Source organism: Lissotriton vulgaris, chromosome 10, assembly GCF_964263255.1.
Source record: "Lissotriton vulgaris chromosome 10, aLisVul1.2, whole genome shotgun sequence".
NCBI classification, from domain to species: Eukaryota; Metazoa; Chordata; class Amphibia; order Caudata; family Salamandridae; genus Lissotriton; species Lissotriton vulgaris.
In genome coordinates this window covers 696769155-696790374 of record NC_141698.1, presented here as the reverse complement: position 1 = coordinate 696790374, position 21220 = coordinate 696769155, and positions in this window count along the sequence as shown.

The following is a 21220-nucleotide window of genomic DNA, read 5'->3' as shown; positions in this document are numbered from 1 at the left end:
TCATTATACAATTGTGGCCAATGGCAGTGGCCGTTGTAGATGAGCATGCCTACTGCGAACTTCAAAGCCGCAAAGGAGTGGCCGAGATACACGGGCCGATTGGCTGCCACGTTATTCTCATCGGCGGGCATGGGCTGTGGGTGTCACAATTTCTCCACTGCGTTTTTTTCGCATTTTACAATTGAGGCCAATGGCAGTGTCCGCCATGGATGAGCATGCCTACCATGAGCTTCAAAGCCGCAAGCAGTGGCTGAGATACCAGGACCAATGGGCTGCTATGCTATTCTCATGGATAAGTTCAGACTGTGGGGGTCACAATTTCTCCACTCAGTTTCTCACATTTTACAATTGAGGCCAAACGCAGTGGCCGCCGTGGATGAGCACGCCTACTGGGAGCTTGAAAGCTGCAAACGGTGGCCGAGATACCATTGCTGTAACTTAGCAGCGATTAAGTTAAGCATTAGCAGAAGACATCTTGTATTTAGAGACTATCTTGTCCGCAGTGTGGAATCCATTTTTTTATTTCTGGCAGCTATTTTGTTTGCCATGTGCTCACCATGTGTTAACTGCTCTTGAAATCTGCCTAGAGACAAGTTATATTTAGCCTCTTCTGCTTTGCACATGCTCATTTGAGCTTACAGCTGCCCCCAACTTGTAACTGTCAGGATGTGTCTACCAGAATTAGCTAACTGTCAGCCCCTCCCACTTGTTGCCAGCACACTCTCTGTATGACCTTATATGTATTTGAAACAAGCATTCTGTACTTGTACGGCCTTCATTTGAGCCCCTGTGTGGGTGTAAAAGGACCAAGCTCCTCCCAGTCAGTGTGCTACTTCATGCATTACCGAAGGGTGCTGTGTGAATGTAGCTCCACCTCATGAGGTTTAATAAACTCTGTCTTTTCTATTCCAGTTTCTGTGCCAACTTCTTCTTATTGGTCTAAGGACTCTGTGCAGAGAAGGCCCTTGCACTGGTAGGCCTTGCTGAGGCTCACCACCACAAATTGGCGCTTCCAACGCGGGGCTCATTGGTGACTCGGATGCCCGAAGGACTGGTCCCGATGAGGAATTGGAATCTCGCTTTGGACGTGCTCGCTGCCTGAGGAGACCCGAGTCTTGGCACCCACGGCGTTTTTCCTTTCTTTCTGATCTGACCATCCAGGTGGCGCCGGTCCACGACTGAGATCTCTTCTGTTGATTCGCCATGCAGTGACCATTTGGTCGATTTGAGAACTTGGCAGTTGGAACCTGGACACCATTTGATTGGTAAGAGCCGTTATGCGGCACTTGCTGTTGGTTTGACGCCTTTGATTGGTAAGGTAGTTTAGTAACACTTACTGCGGCTTTGTTTATACTATTGGCCAATATTGAAATCTGTTTGATAATTATATATGCATTGCAATTCATATAGACAGGTAATGAGGAGATTTTTCTCTATCTAACTCTGTTTAAATGGTGCAACGTACGAAGAGTACCTTAAGCGCTACTTTGATTAATAAATACTGCATATTCTGCACTATTTTCGGCATGCCTGTTTCCAGCACACTTCGAAGGATGTGTTGCTTTTGTAGTGGTACCAATTTGAGACTTACGATGCATGGGTCATTTGATTTGCGAAGGAGTCCGTATGTGGAGCAACAAATGTTTAAGCGAAAGGCTAGGCAAGATATGTTTGACTGTGTATGAATGAGGGAGAAAGAAGTGCGTGAGCGAATGAAGCGTGAGCTAGCCTCGATTGAAAAAGAACAACATAGAAGCATTAATGCGAAAGCATTGGTAATGAAAAATAAGGAAATTAAGGAAATTAAAAAGAGGGAAGATAGGGAGAGTCATTTACAGGTAAATGACCAATACGCTGTTCGTAGACCTCTTTATCCTATTCCTAATAAACCCCAAGATGATTCTCTCTTATTAAATCGTTGTCCACCTCCGTATACTCTTCCTTCTGCTCCTTATGAGTCAGATGAGGACTCTCCTATAGAAAAGGACAAAGCTAGAGAAACTCGCTTGTTGTTATCTGCTGAACTTGCGTCTCAGATTCGATCTGCTGTGCGCAAAGCGGTTCGTAGTACTGCCACTGCTTCTGAACTTTTAGATAGCATAAAAGATTGCCAGGAAAGGGAGCAAATATATTTTACTTATACATTTGCCGCAGAGGTTATCGAACAGTTTAGAAAATATTTGGTAGAAGTAGAGCCCGATGATGTAGCATCTGATTGTAAAAAACTACGTGAAGGTCTTTTTGTCTTCTCCCAGGTGGCTGACACGATCAGACGCTTGGTTAAACTGTGTGTTGAAGCAGCCCGTTTGCAAGAGGAGAAAAAGGCAGCAGCCACAGCTGCACAAACATCCCGAATCAGCTAGGCGCGAACTTCTACTCCTGAAATAGATAAGAATGTTGTAAATAATTTGAAACCCATGCGGGAAGCCGCACCTTTATATGTCCCTCCTAAAGGAACAGGTACAAATGATGATAAGACTACTGTAGATGCTAAAGGATATTTTATTTATAATTGGGTTTACACTGCTTGGAATAGAGCAGATGTTATTGCCCTTAAAAATGCATTGCCTGATCCGAGAAAGAATCCAGCAGCCTTTTATGAGGAAGTTGAGGGTGCCATTAGTTCTTGTACTATGACTTTGCCTGATATTGATTTGTTTATTAGATTAATATTACCGCCTGATATGTGGAGAACTGTGCGTAAAATTGATGACCGTGAGACATTTGGTGGTACAAAAGGGGGTGGTGATGGACGGAGCATCTGAATCAATCAAACACTCACACCCAGTCAAAAGATCTGGGTTTAATCCATCACTGTTCTTTAGCCCACTCTGCCACCCCAGTTCAGACATGGCTATATGCAAATTAGTCTGACCCAATGCCTCATGGGAACAGTCCAGCCCGAACTGCCAAGCCATGTCTTCCCTTGACCGGAAACAAGCTTCCGAGGACCGGTTTCTGGCATTCCAGCCGTCTTCAGCCCGTGAGACATTTGGAGCATTGTGGAAAGATTTACAGCAGTTAGATGAAGACAGAGAACCTGCACAGAAACCGTATCAGTTAATTTGAGATCTTCCGGCAGCTATATTAGTTAAGTTAAAGACGATTATTTCCCCTAAAAAGATAAATTGGACTGTATTAGCGTTGTGTAAGCAAAAGGCAGACAAATCGGTTTCAGATTTCTTTACACGCTTTGAAGAGGCATCCCATGATTTTAGTTGCCAGTCATTGACAGATGACATGGGTAGACATTTGTTTGTCGAAATAATATGTCACAAACCTTTTGCCAGGAATAGCTAGTCGCCTGAAGGCCAGTGAGAGTTCAAGGACTACCTCTTCTCCGGTTTCTCTCTTAACCATGGCTCAGTATTATGAGCGACAAGAATTAGAAGCTAAAAGTAATGAGGATAAAAAGTCTAAAGAGTTAAAAACAAAGGTTATGTTAGCTCAAGCTTATGGCCCACCTTCTAGAGGTAATGATAGAGGCGGACATGATTCTTATGGTTCGTCTTTTCCTTCTTATACACGTTCGAATGTATCTGTTGACCGGTGTGTGTACTGGAAGAAATTTGGGCATTGGCTTTCTGATTGTCCAGTACTGCATGCTCAGCAGTGTCCACGTGGTCGGGGTCAAATGAGAAATCGCTCCGGATATTCAGGACCTAGAGAAAGCACAATTGATCACATTAGGTTTGATGCAAATACACGTGGGCAGGATGGATTTAAAAATTTTGATAGAAGGAACCAATATCAAATGTCCGACTATGTGCCATCTGATTTACAAGATTCTGCTTATGCATAGGATTGCCTAGGATGGGGTAAGGAACCAGTTGAAGTTCCAGTAGATCAGAGGGGTCCCTATGTTACAGCACATGTTTTGGGTTCTACTGATCAGTTTCTGGATGATACAGGAGCTACTCGTAGCGCCTTGTCTAAACACTTGGTTTCTAGGGCTGCCCTGTCTGGCTTAACTATTACATCAATAGGTTTTGATGGAACACCTTCCCTTAGCCCACTGTCACAACCACTCATATTCCATGTTGATAAGCTTATTGCTCCATGTCCGTTTTTGCTCTCTCCAAACACACCAGATAATATTGTGGGTCTCGATATGCTTCCATATTTCATGGCTACGATACGATGTTCTCCGGAAGGAGTTAGGTTTATTTTGAATGACAACTACCCTGTGATTGAGAGATCTTGTATTGTTAAAGAGGACATTGCACTAGCCTCACTCCCTAGTACTTCAGACACTGATGTAGGGCAAATGGTTATTCCACCAGTGCATATTAGTGTCAAGGAGGGTGCTTCATTGCCAAGACTGCCTCAGTATAAGATTTCTCGAGAAGGGGAAGAAGACTCACACACATTGTACAAGACTTGATCAAAGTAGGGTTCGTAGAAGAAGTTTCTTACAATGTTTGCAATAGTCAGATTCTTCCCATTTTAAAAAAAGATACTGACACTAAGATTAACAGATTTATCATTGACTTGAGAGAAGTAAACAAGATTGTAGTACTGCAGTACCCTGTGGTTTCTGACATAATGACACTACTTACTTTGGTTCCTCCGACAGCAACTGCATTCTCTGTTATAGACTTGAAGAACGCTTTCTTTTCGATCCCTATTCATCCTGATAGCCGATATTTGTTCGGTTTCACTTTGAATAATCAAGCGTATAGATTTTGTAGAGTTCCTCAAGGCTATACTGCCAGTCCTAGTATTTACAGTCAAGCATTGAAGAGACAGCTTGATTCCTTTACTTTGCCTGAAGGAGTGGCTCTCATACAATATGTCGTTGACATCTTGTTGGCAGCTGATACGCCTGAGCAGTGTGAAAAATGTACTTTGTCTTTGCTTTCTTTTCTTGCCACACATCATAAAGTGTCACGAAAGAAATTGCAATATTGTAGACTGAAGGTAACCTACTTAGGTCACCTTCTGTCTAAGGAGGGCCGTGCATTGACACCAGATCGCATTCAAGCAATTTTAGACACCCCAGTACCTTCCACACAGAAAGATGTCCGTGCGTTCATTGGTTTGACTTCGTTTTGTAGGCAATGGATATTGGGCTTTTCACACATTGTTAAACCCCTGCTAGCGCTTTTGACTAAAAACACTCCGATCCCCCTTCCATGGACAGATGAATGCCAAAATGCTTTTCGTCAGTTAAGACAAGCTCTTTGTTCTGCACCAGTGTTAGGCACACCAGATTACACAAAGGCTTTTAGACTCTATGTACATGAGAAAGATGGGTGTGCATTGTCAGTTTTAGTACAGACACATGGTAATAAGCAGCGCCCTTGTGCATATGGCCGGGATGCCCGCCACCCCCTCCCAACACCAATTCCCCATGGGAGGAAACAGACACAAGTTTGAGCTTTTGGAAGGCGGGGGGGGAGTTACCCCCCCGGCCGTATTTATTAAAATATGAAACAAAATTTAAAACTTTAAATAAAACGTTTCATGAATTATGTACAATTTTATTTCCATTACATTTTGATGAAGACAAGTTCTTTGGCTAACCTTAACAGACCTCTAATACAAAGGTTTCCTAGCCGAGTCTAACATCCTGAAAATGCATAACAATCTAAAATAAAATTGTACGTCCTAGCATTAAGGGCCAACGGCAAGGTCTTAACCGGTGTCAGATCCCTACTACCAAATTCCCGCCCTCACAGTGTGAGTGGCGCATGCGCAGAGGACTTTACCCTCGTTGCCAACTGTAACTTCCCTTGTCGTGGGGGCCCCCTTTCACTCGACGCCATCTTAAAGGTCGTCCGAGTTCTCGTGCGAGGTATCCGTAAGAAGGACAGCGTGGACTCCCCCCCTTCCCCACACTCTCTTCCGCCGGAGCGGATATCCGGCCCCCGGGAAATTCGTAGGAGGGGCATATAGCCGTCTCCCCCCCCGGGAGGGGCCTATGGCCGTCTCCCCCTAGGCGACCCATTCGTAGTGGGTGCCGCCTCCCCGTGGGAGGGGCCAATGGCCGTCTCCCCCTAGGCGACCCATTCGTAGTGGGTGCCGCCTCCCCGTGGGAGGGGCCAATGGCCACCTCCCCCTGGGCGCTCCCATCTGTACTGGGTGGCACCCCCCCTAGGGACCTTGAAATCACTGGTCACCGATCATGACCTTACCGCCCGACCGAAATAAATACAACAGTTGTTTTACCTACTAAGGGAAGAAAAAGACGCCTAATCTGTAACAGCTTGATTATTACCAACTTAGACATCACTACAAAGGGAAAAAAGTCCTAACAACAAGACAATTTATAATATTTAATACATTCCTTTACTTTTCTACAAAGGAAAAAAGGTCTACACACATTTATTCAAAAAGCCATACATTCCTGATGCAAAAATTGACTGTATCTTTTTAATACATCCAACATCACCAACAATTACTTTATTTAACAAAACATTGCAAAAAGGGGGTGGTGGGTGGGTCAAAATTGCCGCTCGTTCCTTCGAGGGCTCACGAGCGACGAGTGGTGCAGCCTTCAGAGCACTGGAACAAGAGGAAGCCTTGTTGGATTCCCGCTCTATTTACCCTTCTGCGGGAGGGCGGGGGCCCGCCTCAGGTACTCCCATCCGTGCGCGGACTTCCGGGCAGGTGTCTAGGACAACCCCTTCTGGGCGGGAAGGGCGTGCTCCGGCTACGCCGCTTTGGGCATACCAGCCGAAACACGCCCCCCGCCCACAACGGCTTCCCGGGGGGATCGGGGCACCCATCCATACGTTCGGGGGGACCGAGTGGTCTTCTCTTTCCATATGGCCGGGATGCCCGCCACCCCCTCCCAACACCAATTCCCCATGGGAGGAGACAGACACAAGTTTGAGTTTTGGAAGGCGGGGGGGAGTTACCCCCCCGGCCGTATTTATTAAAATATGAAACAAAATTTAAAACTTTAAATAAAACGTTTCATGAATTATATACAATTTTATTTCCATTACATTTTGATGAAGACAAGTTCTTTGGCTAACCTTAACAGACCTCTAATACAAAGGTTTCCTAGCCGAGTCTAACATCCTGAAAATGCATAACAATCTAAAATAAAATTGTACGTTCTAGCATTAAGGGCCAACGGCAAGGTCTTAACCGGTGTCAGATCCCTACTACCAAATTCCCGCCCTCACAGTGTGAGTGGCGCATGTGCAGAGGACTTTACCCTCGTTGCCAACTGTAACTTCCCTTGTCGTGGGGGCGCCCTTTCACTCGACGCCATCTTAAAGGTCGTCCGAGTTCTCGTGCGAGGTATCCGTAAGAAGGACAGTGTGGACTCCCCCCCTTCCCCACACTCTCTTCCGCCGGAGCGGCTATCCGGCCCCCGGGAAATTCGTAGGATGGGCATATAGCCGTCTCCCCCCCGGGAGGGGCCTATGGCCGTCTCCCCCTAGGCGACCCATTCGTAGTGGGTGGCGCCTCCCCATGGGAGGGGCCAATGGCCATCTCCCCCTAGGCGACCCATTCGTAGTGGGTGCCGCCTCCCCATGGGAGGGGCCAATGGCCGCCTCCCCCTGGGCGCTCCCATCCGTACTGGGTGGTGCCCCCCCTAGGGACCTTGAAATCACTGCTCACCGATCATGACCTTACCGCCACAGGCCGGATAGTTGACCGACTATCCGGCCCCCCACACCTCCTAAAGGTCATGTCTCCTTAACCCCACTAGCCATGCTATGAAGTCTCCTTTGAGTAAATCATTCCCAGCCCTGGACAGGTGAACCCCATCATTCAAGTAACAGTGATCGCCCTGAATACACCCATGGGGAATGCTTTGCAAATGCGCGGAGCAAAACAATTTCCCAATTTTGTTGTTGACCCTCTTCACCGAGTGGTTCAATGCCGTTACAGAGAAACCCCCCCCGCCAGACTCTCTTGGTGATCATGTGGGACCATGCAATCATGCACCCCGGGAGCCTCCTAGCCAACCAGCTGACTGCCGACAATATGTGTTCAACTAACACCCGTCTTCCCAGTCTTACCAAGTCATTGCCCCCCAGGTGTACTATGATTACAGATGGCGGTGACCCTTGCCGCCCTAAGAGTCCCTCCACAAACGTTTGAAATTGGTCAAAACAGAGGCCTCCCTTCCAATGGAAGGTTACTCTGAACCCGTATTCCCCAGATGCGTGAGTCGCGTCACCTGCCATGAATACGTCCCCGGCGCGCCTCACGTATGAGTGGCCCACGACCCATACCACTCGTTCTCCAGTCGGTGATCCTTGACCGTTGGTCCTCTGGTGTTGAGTCGATCCCCAATTCCGCCCGCGTCACAGGCTTGCGAAACTGTAATCCAAACAAAAGACAACAAGCGTGAGTGCATTTCATCAGTCTTTTACAACATGTGCAGTCGCACATACCTCTTGAAACAGTTCGAGGACCAACGGCCTAGCTGTTTCACTTCTTCCGCACCCAGGCCCCGAGCCGTAGCCTCAGTAGCGGCCCCTATTCTGAATGAGTGGGTCCCAAAATCCCACCGGTTCAAGCCCGCCGCAGCAATCGTAAGTGCCAGCACCCTCTGAAATGAATGATATGGCCGCCCTATGTCTGTTGGCAGTTGCGGCTGATCGGCCTTCCTTCTGAAGCGCCACTAAGAACCCTAGGAAGGATTCCTCCTGCCCCCAGCTATGTCTCCCTACCGGCCCTAAAAAGGCGCAGTATGAACGAAACGCTCCCTCATAGGCTTTCCTCGTCCCGGGCGCTAAGCTGGCTGCCACGAGGTCCTGTAATCCGGGGCACCGATCTGCCATAGTGCTTCGGGGAACGGTGCCGCCACTAGATCTGCTGTGGGTAGATAACCCCTGAAAGCCTGCATGTGTGAATGAGAGAGTGCATCAGCTGCATTATTCAGTACACCCGGCACATGTTTTGCCCTGAATTGTACATTCAATCTCATGCATCGCAATACAATTTCTTTCAACAGTCTCAATATCCACTTGCAGCGTGCTGCCTGGTGATTAATGCACTCGACCACCGTCATGTTGTCTGACCAAAACACTACTGAGCGGTCCCTAAAGTCTTCCGGCCATGCCAACAGAGCCACCCAAATGGGAAATAGCTCCAAGAATCCAATGTTACCTGTTAGGCCACTGGAGTGCCACCACGTTGGCCATACTTGCGCCGTCCATCGGTTACCAAAGATTGCGCCAAATCCCACACTCCCAGCTGAGTCGGTCCACAAACCCAGTTCGTCAGATGACGCTGGGGGTTTGTTCCATGCCACCCGACCGTTGAAGTCCGCCAGGAATGCCAACCAAATGCGCATGTCCTTGCGAACCTCTGCCGACAATCTCGTGCGGTGGTGTCCCCCCTTGAGGCCTACCATAGCTTGTGCAATGGAACGTGAGAAGGGGCGAGCCATCGGTATCACTTTTAAGGCAAAGTTAAGCTGGCCCACTGTTTGTTGTAACTGGTGCAGGGTCACCTTCTCCTTACAAAGGCATTGTATTAAGGAAGCCCTGAACTTTGCCACCTTCTCCATTGGCAGACGGAAGCATCCCTCCACAGAATCAAGCTCAATTCCCAGAAACTCCAGTGAAGTAGATGGCCCCACTGTCTTACCCGGTGCCAATGGGACCCCAAACTCCTGCATGAGAGTGCAGAAGTCCTGCAGTGTCTGTTCACATTCCGTAGTGTCTGCCGGACCCAAGAAAAGGAAGTCGTCTAAATAGTGCACCACCTGTCTACGCCCAGTGGCCTCAGTGAACGCCCATTCCTAAAAGGAGCTGAACATTTCAAAATAGGCACATGAAATTGAGCAACCCATGGGCATGCATTTATCCATGTAATACTTCCCTTGGAACGTGAACCCCAGCAAGCGCTGGTCCTGAGGGTGTACCGGGAGCAACCTGAATGCTGATTCGATGTCTGATTTCGCCATAAAAGTACTGGGGCCCAGGCGATTCAATAACTCGACGGCATCGTCGAACGATGCGTATCGAACTGAACATACCTCAGGGTCAATAGCTTCATTCACGAGGCCCCCTTTGGGGCCGACAGATTGTGAATGAGTCTATACTCCCCCGGGTCCTTCTTCGGAACCACTCCTAGAGGTGAACAAACAAAATCCGCCACTGGCGGGCAGGCAAAAGGTCTTGCTACCCGTTCCAAGCTGACCTCTTTGGTAATTTTCTTGGCGGCCACCGCCTGGTTATGTTGAACAGATAGTTGATTCTTACAGAAGGGGCTCCCCCGAAAATTCCCCGCCGGGATGTTGAAGCCATACAGAAAGCCATTCCTCAAAATCCCGGCGGATACATGATCAGGGTATTTGTTCAGCCAGGGAGTCAAAGCCAAGATGTCGATGGGTGAAGATGATTGCTTCCCATGCACCACATCAATCCTGCTTGGATCCCCCTTTCCTCCCGAACTACCGGACTTGGATCTACAGCTAGTTTCTGGGTGTGAGGAGTTCCCACAGCCCGAACAAGCATGCCGGAACCTACATGTTCCCTGAGGCCTGTTACTGTTACCTTTGTTGAAGCCCCAACAAACCCCACACTTGCCCCCATTCCCGCCGGTCTTGGGCTGTGATTCCCCACCGGCGCTCGCTCGAAAGGGCTGTGCCGGTCTCTGTTGGACTGTCCCAGACCCGCTCCAGCCTCGTGACGACGTACCCGCCGACCCAGGCAAAAGCTGCTTATGCCAAGACGCCGTGTCGAGACACTCCCACGTTAAAGCCTCGTCAAACTCTTTAGCTTTTCGAAAGTTAACGTCATAACCATTCCATACATTCCCCCCGTACATTGTATAAAAATTCATGATCTCATCGACCCTAAATTCCGCCATCTTGGCCCGCCATATGCTGGGGTGCCATAAATCTTTCTGGGTCTTTGTGTATTCTATCTCACGATGGCCGGTCAACAGTGAAAACATGTTAATATATTTGTCCCCCCATATCATTTCCTTCGTGGCCGCCAGGATGTGCTGAGACAACCTTTCCCGCCTTGAAGGCACTGAACTCTCCCCAACCAATGGCAATGGGTTCTTACCAGGTTCAACCGCTGTGCCCGTTGTCTTCGCTCGACCATCCGTTGTAACCCCCGTTGCTACCTGTGGGGGAACGTAAGGAACATTTGTCGTCCCGGCTTCCCTTGACTGCCGTAACTGCTCAATTATTATTCTGGCTTCCTCGGCCGGATCCCCCGCAGCCACTGCCCCCCCTGCTTTCTTCTTTAGCCAGGGTAACACTGCCGCTAACTGAAGTGCCAGTTCTGGGGGCATCTGATCATCCTCGACTGGCGTTATCACTACGGGGATTGGTAAACCCACGTCCGGACCTGGTACCGGGTTATCTACCGGTGCGGGAAGGGCGTGCTCCGGCTACGCCGCTTTGGGCATACCAGCCGAAACAGCCCCCCGCCCACAACGGCTTCCCGGGGGGATCGGGGCACCCATCCATACGTTCGGGGGGACCGAGTGGTCTTCCCTTTCCATATGTTTCTGCAGTTCTTGATCCTGTGGCGCTACGTTGCCTGGATGCTTCCGTTCAGTTGCAGCGATAGCTGTGTCCATATGTCAGAGTGAAGGGATAGTTTTGTCACACAAACTGTTGGTGCTGGTACCCCATGCAGTAGATGCCCTTTTGAATCCTAAGGAGGTTGGTGCAGGTTCCACCAACACAGTGAAGGGGAGGTAACCAATAACCCAAACAGGTCTTAGTGTAGTGTGGGGGGAAAGGATTCTCATGGCCCATTTACAACTGCAGTGTTTTGGTTGCTCAGTTGGGGCACAAGCAAGGGGACATGGTCTGTTCCAAGAGATTATCCACTGGTGGGAGCTCCACAGTGTCCAGGTTGCTGGAAGTGTTGACGGCCCAAGGTGCCCTCAAAGTTGCATTTTCTGGGGGTACCACTTCCAAGTGGAGGGTATGGAGGCCCATTTGGAGGTGTAGTGGGTAGGATTTAACACTATCCACTGATCAGGCTCATGGTACTGAACCGGGGCTGAAAGTCTAGTCACAGGATACCACCCCTGGACTGGTGGGAGGTAGAGTGGATGTAGGGTGCCTAACATCGGGGGCTGTTGTCCCCTACTTTGAGAAATCTCAGAGAGCTCTCAGGAGCCCATAGGGAACTACTAGCCTTTCCCTATGTCCCCATTTAGAGCTTCCACCTGACAGTGGATAGTCGAGGGCCTTGATCTTGACACTGACAGCTATCAGTGGCCTCTGTTGTCCTTAAGGAAATAATTTTCCTAGGGTAGAGGTCGGACGTCTGATCCAGGGAGCAGAATGGGCCACAATACTTTGTTGGCCATGGTGGAAATTTCTGCCTACTGGGATACATTTGTGAACAAGTTAAGGTTAGTTGCTTCACAGATAAGGCCCACAGATGATGAAAAGGGTTCCCTATGGCTCAGTGCAGTGGCTCAGGTGAGTGTAGACAGAGGGATCCAAATGATTTCAGAGAGGGACAGAACAGACAAAGTGCCACTTCATAATAGGGCCTTCGTCCATATTTCATCTCCTAAGCAGGGAAGTCCATCAAGGTATTAATTAGAATATCATGGCTTTTGGCTGGGGTGGGGACATGTAGGACTTTGCCCTTTCTGCAGGGTCATCACCAAACGTTTTGCCTTCACCCTCCTGTTTTCTGGACCATTTTGTATTGGCAGGTAGGACTCTATGCACTGAACCACTGCTAATCTACTGTAAACATGATTAAATTGTCTTACACCCAATAGGCACATTTAATTTACTTGATAGTGGCACTGCATGTAACTTGGGCCTGTAAATTAACTGCTACTAGTAGACCTGCAGCACTGTTAGTGCCACCCTCTTAAGTAGCCTTTTAGACGTGTCCCTGGTAAGCAATTGCAGCCTTTGTGTGCAGTTTTAAACTGCTATTTCAAACTAGCAAAATAAATGTTTGTCAGACCTAAACCTTCCTTTTTAATACATGTAGGTCACCCCTAGAGTAGAGTCTATACTGATAGGTCAGAGTGCAGTGTATTTAACCCCCCTGGCCGTCCAACTTATTAGTGGGCACGTGCGTCGGACAGCCAGGGGGCATCCGATCTGTGCATTCTTCGAATCCGCCCGCACCGTGGCGGAATGTCCACCACAGCAAAGTGGCTAAAAAGATGAATATGTACTATTAACTTTTACATATCCGGGTAGTGAAAAACGTTTACATTTGTTTTTCGCCACTGCAAGACCTACCGCTCCCATCGGATAACATTGGGTTGCCCTATTATATTTAATAAGTGATGATTTTTGATTGGGAGAAGGTAGAACCATAACATTTGGTGTCTCATTAAAATGTCATATTTTAAGTAACAAATCTAAAAATACCACTTTTATAAAGTTGCCATTTTCTTGTCACAATATCTTGGTATCTGCTACCTATACCCTAGGGCAGCTGACTAGATGTATCTATCAGTTGGTCTTTGTGTATTGCTCTCAGACAGTGAGATAAAGGGGCTTAGGTGTTGACAGGATGGGCCATCTCTGACTTGATGAAGGGGAGGAGCTGTCATCTACCACACTTGCACATTATAAAGGCTCTGCCTGAGAACATTCACAAAGGTTTTGACACTAGGCATTTGTCACCCCAGACAAGCTGGGGCCAGGGTAGGAAGTCAGGACATTTCAAACACCTCTGGGGAGTAAAAACCTCCCGAACCTTCTCATCTTTCAAAGGGGGCACCTGGCATGAATAGGGGCCTTTAGACCAAACACTTCAGAATAACTCTAGTCCTGTGGAAGACTCAGAAGGACTACTGTGTTGCTCTGAAAGTAGGCATTCTAATCTATTGCCCTGCTAACCTGCTGCCCTACTGTCCTGCTGTCAAGTGAAAGTACTAGACCTGCCACTTGATCCCACAACCACCAGAATGCCTCCAAGGAGTAGTTGACTGGCCTCCTGATCAAAGCCTCAGGGACAGAAAAGGCTCCAGCCACCTTGAACGCAGCACCTAGATTTTGTCTGCTGTGTGTCCTACCCCCCAAGTGGTGCCATCCCATTCCTGTACCTTTGGAAGTGGGCCTGGAGTACTCCCCCAGCTATGGTGCTGTGAGGAGAAATGACGCAGTGTGATGCAGGGTCGTGGACCAGGGTCAGCGGACTCGATAATTCTCGCCTCGGTGCCTACTCTAACCAGGGATCACACTCGGCAACTCTGGGCATTAGCTTGCCTCATCTCTACAACGGCCCCCCACATTCGCCGGGGATGCCTGGTTTCACCTTGGAGATACCCAGTAGGGACCATCTCACAGGGATAGCCAGGACGGGTTCCCCAGCGGTCTACAGCGCCACGACGCCTCAGGGCAGCAGTGCGCTTTACAAGACACATTACATTACATTACATCTTCTTGCAACCGCTCCGGATCCACCACATTAAGGTGTATCCACGAAGCAGGACTTCGCATTGCAGCCCGCAGCCTCCTTGAAACTAGCACTGCATGATGCATCCTCAACTCAGGCCTTTACATAGCAAGCACCTCATTGACGGCATCCTCAGTGACGATGCAGGACTCCCCAAGACTCTGTATCACAGCCCCACAGCTTCTGCGGAGACACATCGCAATTCTGTTGTCAACGGCATCCTCAACGACAACAGATGACGCTGCATCACAGCCTTGCCTCTTCTCGGAATTGCCACTGCACAACTCATCCTCAAAGTAATATCTCCCAATGTCCCGCAAACTGGGCTTAAGGTACTATGTTCAATGTACTTAATCTGGTCTCTGTATCCGGGCTGAGCTTGAAACTTGTGATTTTAGCCCAGTCTAGCACAATCACTCGGCGTTAAGTGATTTTTGGTACTATTTTTATTTAAAACTTCGGTTCTACTCATTGGATTTTTGTAATTTTGGTTTCAAATAATGCATTACATCTTACTTTGTTTTTCAAAGTTGGTGTGGGGTTTTTCTAGTATGGTGGTTTTACATTACTGTTTGAATAAACACTTTATACATTACCTCTAAGCTTATCCTGACGTCTTTTGTGCCAAACCACCGGAAGGTTAAGCACAGGTTATTTTGGGGTTTGCTTGCAACTTCATCATGACAGGAATTGAGGTTCCTGCTTGAGTACTGTTTCACCACCTCAACCAGTAACCTAATTTCCAACAATCTCTACTTTCGGCTTTCCTACTGTTGTTACAACAATGGCAAACAATTGTTCTTGTTGCTTGTTACTTATATCCCCGGGCTTTAATTTGGCTTAACTCAGTCCTTGACTGCTGTTTGTGAATGTTATGTCATACCTTTCCTAAACTCAGGGCCTCTACTTCTTCTCCTCAGGTGGCAATGACCCATCAACCTATTGAATCTTCTTTCCCCAGACGTCTTGCTGTTTTCCCTTCTGTTTTTAGTGTACATTTCAGTTGTTTTATGTGCTGTGAATCTGCAGAATGATAAACATTAGAACTAGGTGAGGTTTTTAATTCTGCAAACTTAGCAGACTTCAACCTGATCAGTCGCTCACCCTTCACTTAATTTCTTTATGAAGCTGTGTGGCACTAAAAACAGGAACCGCTACAGTTTTTGACACTTGAATTCAAGTCAGCTCACAGCATATTCCCATAATATCTTGCTAGCATACTGATGTCTTTCATCCTCAAAAATATTAAGCCTGGGTGGAGCTTGCGGAGCAGCACTACGCGGAGGTCCAAGGTGTTGGGGACCAACTCCGTGGAAACTCCGCTCCGCCGCCCGCCTCCACCCTCCCAAAGGAAAATTACATTATATATACTTAAAAGGTTAAAGAAAGAAACAGTTACCTTAACTGCGGCATCCCAGGGCTGCTGTCCTTCTCTTCCTTGGTTTCCACGATGATCTGCGCATGCGCGTTCACCTGCGTATATGCATTTCTCCCAAGGAAGCCCGGGGATGCCGCAGTTAAGGTAAGTGCGATAACCTTTAAAGTATATATAATGTAATTAATCTAGTGGGGTGGAGGCGGGGGCTGGGCAATTCCCCTACGCCGCGGAGTGTGCTGAGTTATGCCTACTCCGCGTTTTCCGCGGAACGTGGAGTAGGCACAACTCTGCCCACGGTTAAAAAATATACTAGTGGCTGACGAAAACCTCCCAGTCATAGCCAAATCTCTTTGTGCAGCAACCATATTTAATATCTCTAAAGTAGGCCTGGGTGGTGAACTTCGCTTTGTTCACGGAGTTTGAGGAGTTTTCTGCTCTCCACACTCTGCCGAGCTTGCGGAGTGCATAAAACAGTAAGTTCACGATCTTGAATAGTACGTTCACGATCTCGAGCTGCTGCTTAGATAGAATTTCTACCTGAGCGTTAGGAATACCAGCACAAACTGCAGTTCGCACTGCACTCTGCTGCTCGCAGAACTTTGCAGAGTTTTTCTGTAACTCGCGGAGTTCCACGTGGAAAAACTCTGTGAACTACATCCAGGCCTGCTCTAAAGTCAAAGTCATCATCACTGGAACTCACTGCCTTCTGGAATGTTGGATTACCCCTCACTCAGGGCCTCATTAGGATGTCGCGCGGACTTCCACTGACAAACCGTGGGTGACGGTCCACCCAACATATAGGGCAGCGGTCTGACTGCCGGATTATGATACTGGCTGTTGGATTGCATCAGACAGGAGTAGAGACTACCTCCTCCAACAGACTCAAGGAGCCCGGCAGGGAGGCGGTTGAAGGCTAATCCCTACAATGGAGGCAGTTGCCGTGGAGGTATTGCTGTAGGTATTAGGATGTCAGTTTCCCACAGTCTTTTCATGGGGTCCCACCTCAATGAAAGGCTGTCAAAACTGAATTTGGGGCCCCTTGCAGGGCACCTATCACCTGTTTGCCTCTGCTATGTGCCACTCAAACATTAACGCACCGTGTGCCAGGTACCATATGGTGCCTGGCACACGGTGCATGGATGTTTAAAGACATATCTTTTTGTATTGTGGCTTGTGCTGCGGCCCTTTACTGGGCCGCAGCACATGCCGCAATAGAAAAAAAGATTTTTCTGTCCACCTACACAGAGGTTGCATTTAATCTGGCGAGTGGGATCTCGGACTTTTTTTCGGGCGGTCCCACTCCTGCTGCGATTTGTCCGACCGCCATAGTAATAAAGCCCCCAGTGTGACTAAAACTACCATTAAGTGTCAGCTCCGTTCTGAATTAAACCATGAAACCTGTTCAAATAATTTGATTTTCATTGATTCCCCGTCACACAACAGTATCTCAGTATGATCCCTAAATCACCAACTGTTGTTTACGTTATCCATTTAATTTGCCTATTAACAGCTGTTCTTAGCAGTTTAACATCTACGGATCCTCACTGAATCATTTTTGGAAGCCTGGGGCCCCAGGTCCAAGCGATTTTTCCTTGCTTGAACCCGAAAAAATACAGAAATATGCAGAAACAATTATTCATTAAACAAAGACTTAAATATTCAGCATTTTTTTAAAATTCACAATCAAACATAGAAAAGTTTTAAAATGTTATGCTTACATCTTTACTTTTATTTACTTTATTAAAGTGCACACATTTTAATATTATTACATTTTGTAAAACAGTCGCCGATCCTTTGAGTAGGCCTTGCAGATCCCAAGGGGTCCTCGAACCACAGGCCTATTACATTATGTACTGAGCTTGTCTATATGTTTTGCTTTTTTGTTAGAAACACCATGCTGCATAAATAAAACATTAAATAAATAAATATATTGGAAAAAAAATGGTGATACAATGAAGTAAAATGATGCATTTAGCATTGTAAATAATACCCCAAAATATTTTGTTATATTTATCTTGATCATTGGATTAATGAAGGTAGTCAGATGTAAAGGTATATGTACAATTGATATGATACATAGAATGCAGCATTGCACAACGCATAAAGATTCAACTAAATATAAACTCCTAAGGTAAAGTAAATTCAGAATGGAAACCACATGCCATCTATGGAGCCATAGGAATTGTCTTCAGGGGAGAAACAAGGAAACCTAAGCAATATTATTCGCAGTTTTTGGAAAGACATTTATTTCATTTAGCAAAGAAGTGAACCTCCACAATAAAGTTTGTAGAAATAGCATGCTATGATTCTGGTGTCACAGGCAAGGGTTTAAGAAAATTTCAGAGTCAATGACGAAAACCTTTCTATTCTACATACACGGACTAGGTCTTAAAGTAAAACTTAACAAAACAATATACTGTGCATAGTCACTTTTACATTATCTGGGAATGATGATATTAGTAAATGGCTGCCATCATCCATGATATTACATGTTCCTTATAGATAGATAATGTAAAATACTTATGGGGGAAATAATACCCAATATGTTTAGATGCTGTACTGCAACTAATAAGGGCACATTACATAAACATCTCTGTGATGATTAAGTAATTAAAAATAAAAACACAATCAATCAAGCGCGCTACTCACCCGTGAGGGTCTCAAGGCTCTGGGTGGGGCGAGTGTGTAGGTGCCGGTCTTTCAGGTTGGGTTCGTTGAAGAGCCAGATCTTGAGGTGTCTTGCGAAGATGGAAAGAGAAGTTGTCCGTCTAAGGTGGAGCAGAAGGGCGTTCCAGGCTTTGGACGCGAGGAAGGAGAAGGAGCGGCCTCCTGATCTGGTTTTCCTTGTGCGTGGGACTACGGCATAGGAGAGCTGGGCTGATTGTAGAGTCCTTTGGGGTGCATGGAAATTGAGTCAGCTGTTCAGGTATGCTGGTCCGGTGTCGTGGAGGGCCTTGTATGCGTATCTTGAAGGTAACTCTTACCTCGATTGGGAGCCAGTGTAGTGTGCGCATGTGCTGGGAGATGTGGTAGTGTCTTGACAGGTTGAGGATTTGTCTTGGGACGGCATTCTGGATGTTCTGTAACTTGCAGGTGAGGTTTCTGTTGATTTTGGCGTAGAGTGGGTTGCCGTAGTCGAGTCTGCTGGTGGTCAGGGCATGAGTGACAGTCTTTCTGTGTTTAAGGGGGTCCATTTGAAAGTCTTACGTAGGAGGTGGAGGGTGTGGAAGCCGGAGGATGAGACAGCATTTATCTGGCGGTTCATTTTGAGCTTGGAGTACAGGGTGAGTCCAAGGTTGCGTGCGTGGTCAGTGGGGATGGGCGGGTTTCCGAGGGCGGGGGTCCACCAGGTGTCGTTACAGGCGTTGGGATTTGGGCCCTTGATGTGTACTTCTGTCTTGTTGGTGTTTAGTTGTTTGGCGATGGTTTCCATGCCTTCTCGAAAGTTGTGTCTGGCGGTGTTAGGTTTGTTGGATAGGGAGAGCTTAAGTTGGGTGTCGTCTGTGTATGACACAATGTTGAGTCCAAAGGTTCTGATGATGGGGGTGAGCAGAGCCATGTAGACGCTGAAGAGTTGGCTCCATTTGATTTATATATGTAAACTTTCAAGTAAGTTTACAAATGTTTACTATTCACCAAGGGATTTACGAGTAGTATCTTTAGGAGTGCGAAGTCTCCGCACATAAAAAGATACTACTCGTAAATCGGTTTGCCAATAGCAAACAATTCTAAACTTACAAGAAAGTTTACCTTTTGGAATCAGACTCACTGTCTTTAGCCACCTGCTTATTCATAATAGGTAAACAATTCTCTTCACAGACAGAAAAATCACAAGTGAGGAAAATGGTATACCACTGGGCATCATCCTGTACTTTGTACAGGATAACACAATGTTGGACCTATCAGTCTAAATAATTCATTTCTTGGGGGCTTCATGATGTGCAAAAACAGAAAAAGTAACCAAGTCCTTCTTGAAATGGGTCTTAGCTCTTTTTTGCAATTCACGCCAACAGAAATTCACTTGGGGGGACTGCATCCTTAGCATGTGTGTGACATCAGAGGAATAATGAGTGCAGTCTTTGTTAAACTATTTGGGAATGGTTGAAAATCTTCACAAACACTAGCAAACGCTCACAATCATTCAAGACTGTAGTGTGCCACAACATTTTAAATTAGTAGGAGTATTAGAGTGAGCAACATATGCTGTCTTCAGTTGCTTCTTAAGGGACCCATCTATGTTGTCTCAAAGGCTGTGGCTATTTGGTGTAAACAAGTAATATAATTCAGAGGATCCCTCAAATCAGGTTGCGGATCACAACATGTTTTGTCTCAGTATTAGCGTAATCCAGTAAATTCAATAGAGACCATATGTCAGAATAACATCTGCTTGAAATATTGGCTGACATTATATTGTGTCCTAAATGTCATATACAAAAACGTCATCCCACTGGGTGTAATTTTCTAATATTAACTCCAATGGGGATATAGTGTCTTACCTTATATTTGGCATGCACTATATGTGTCAGGCAATGTTCTGACAAGTATGTATTCCATAGCATAAGTCATTAGATTTAGTCAAGGGTATTTATAATGAACAAAGAGGGTATCTAAAATACCCTTGAGGATTGTAATGAGGACCTATAGAAATAGAACCAGTGATCTGAAGCTGAATGTTGACTAGCATATCAGAAATAGCAATATTCTTATTCTAGAATACATGATAGTGTTTTGCTATTAAGTAAATAGCAGACATAACTGTATACATGGCCATTAATTGACCAACCTCACTGTTTTTGGCTCACTTGTTTTAATGGTGATTATGATGGGTCCCTCATTGAGCCTAGTTTTTCCACCCCAGTCACCAGCTTATCCCTTTCCCTTAGAAAGCACATCCATCACACAGATAAGTGCCATGTCATTGCACATGATTCTTTCCCAATTTCTGTGTGTGGATGCAGCATTGGTCTTCATGTTTTCACTGTTAATATCAAAGTGTGTACATGACTGCGTAAATGTATAGTCAAGCAGATCTGCAAATATTGGGCTATCTGGCTCTTTTTATTTTAGCTGCAAGTGATCATAACAGAATATCTATACAGATACGGGCCATGAATGCATCCTGTACTTGAACAGGTAGCCAGTAACCCTGGTCAAGCACTACGCTACGCTCGCGTAGTTTGCGCTACTCCGCAAATTGCATGTAGCACAGAGCAAACACGCGTAGTGCAGCGGTAATTCTTTGCTTGCTCGCGGTCCTCAACGTCAAGTTGGCTACCGCGAGCAAGTAAAATGACATCCTGGCGAGACTTTTTCCTTGTTCATGATCAGCATCATCAAGTTGGCGATCGCAAGCCTGGAAAATAAACCTCCCGGCGAGACTCTCAACGTGCGGAGGTCAAGTTTCTCATTGCGAGTGATCGCGTATGCTCACGACCACTCGTGATGAGAAACTACCAGTCCGCGTTGAGAAAGCTGCAGCTCAAGTAGAAATCTACTCGAGCAGCAGAAAACGACT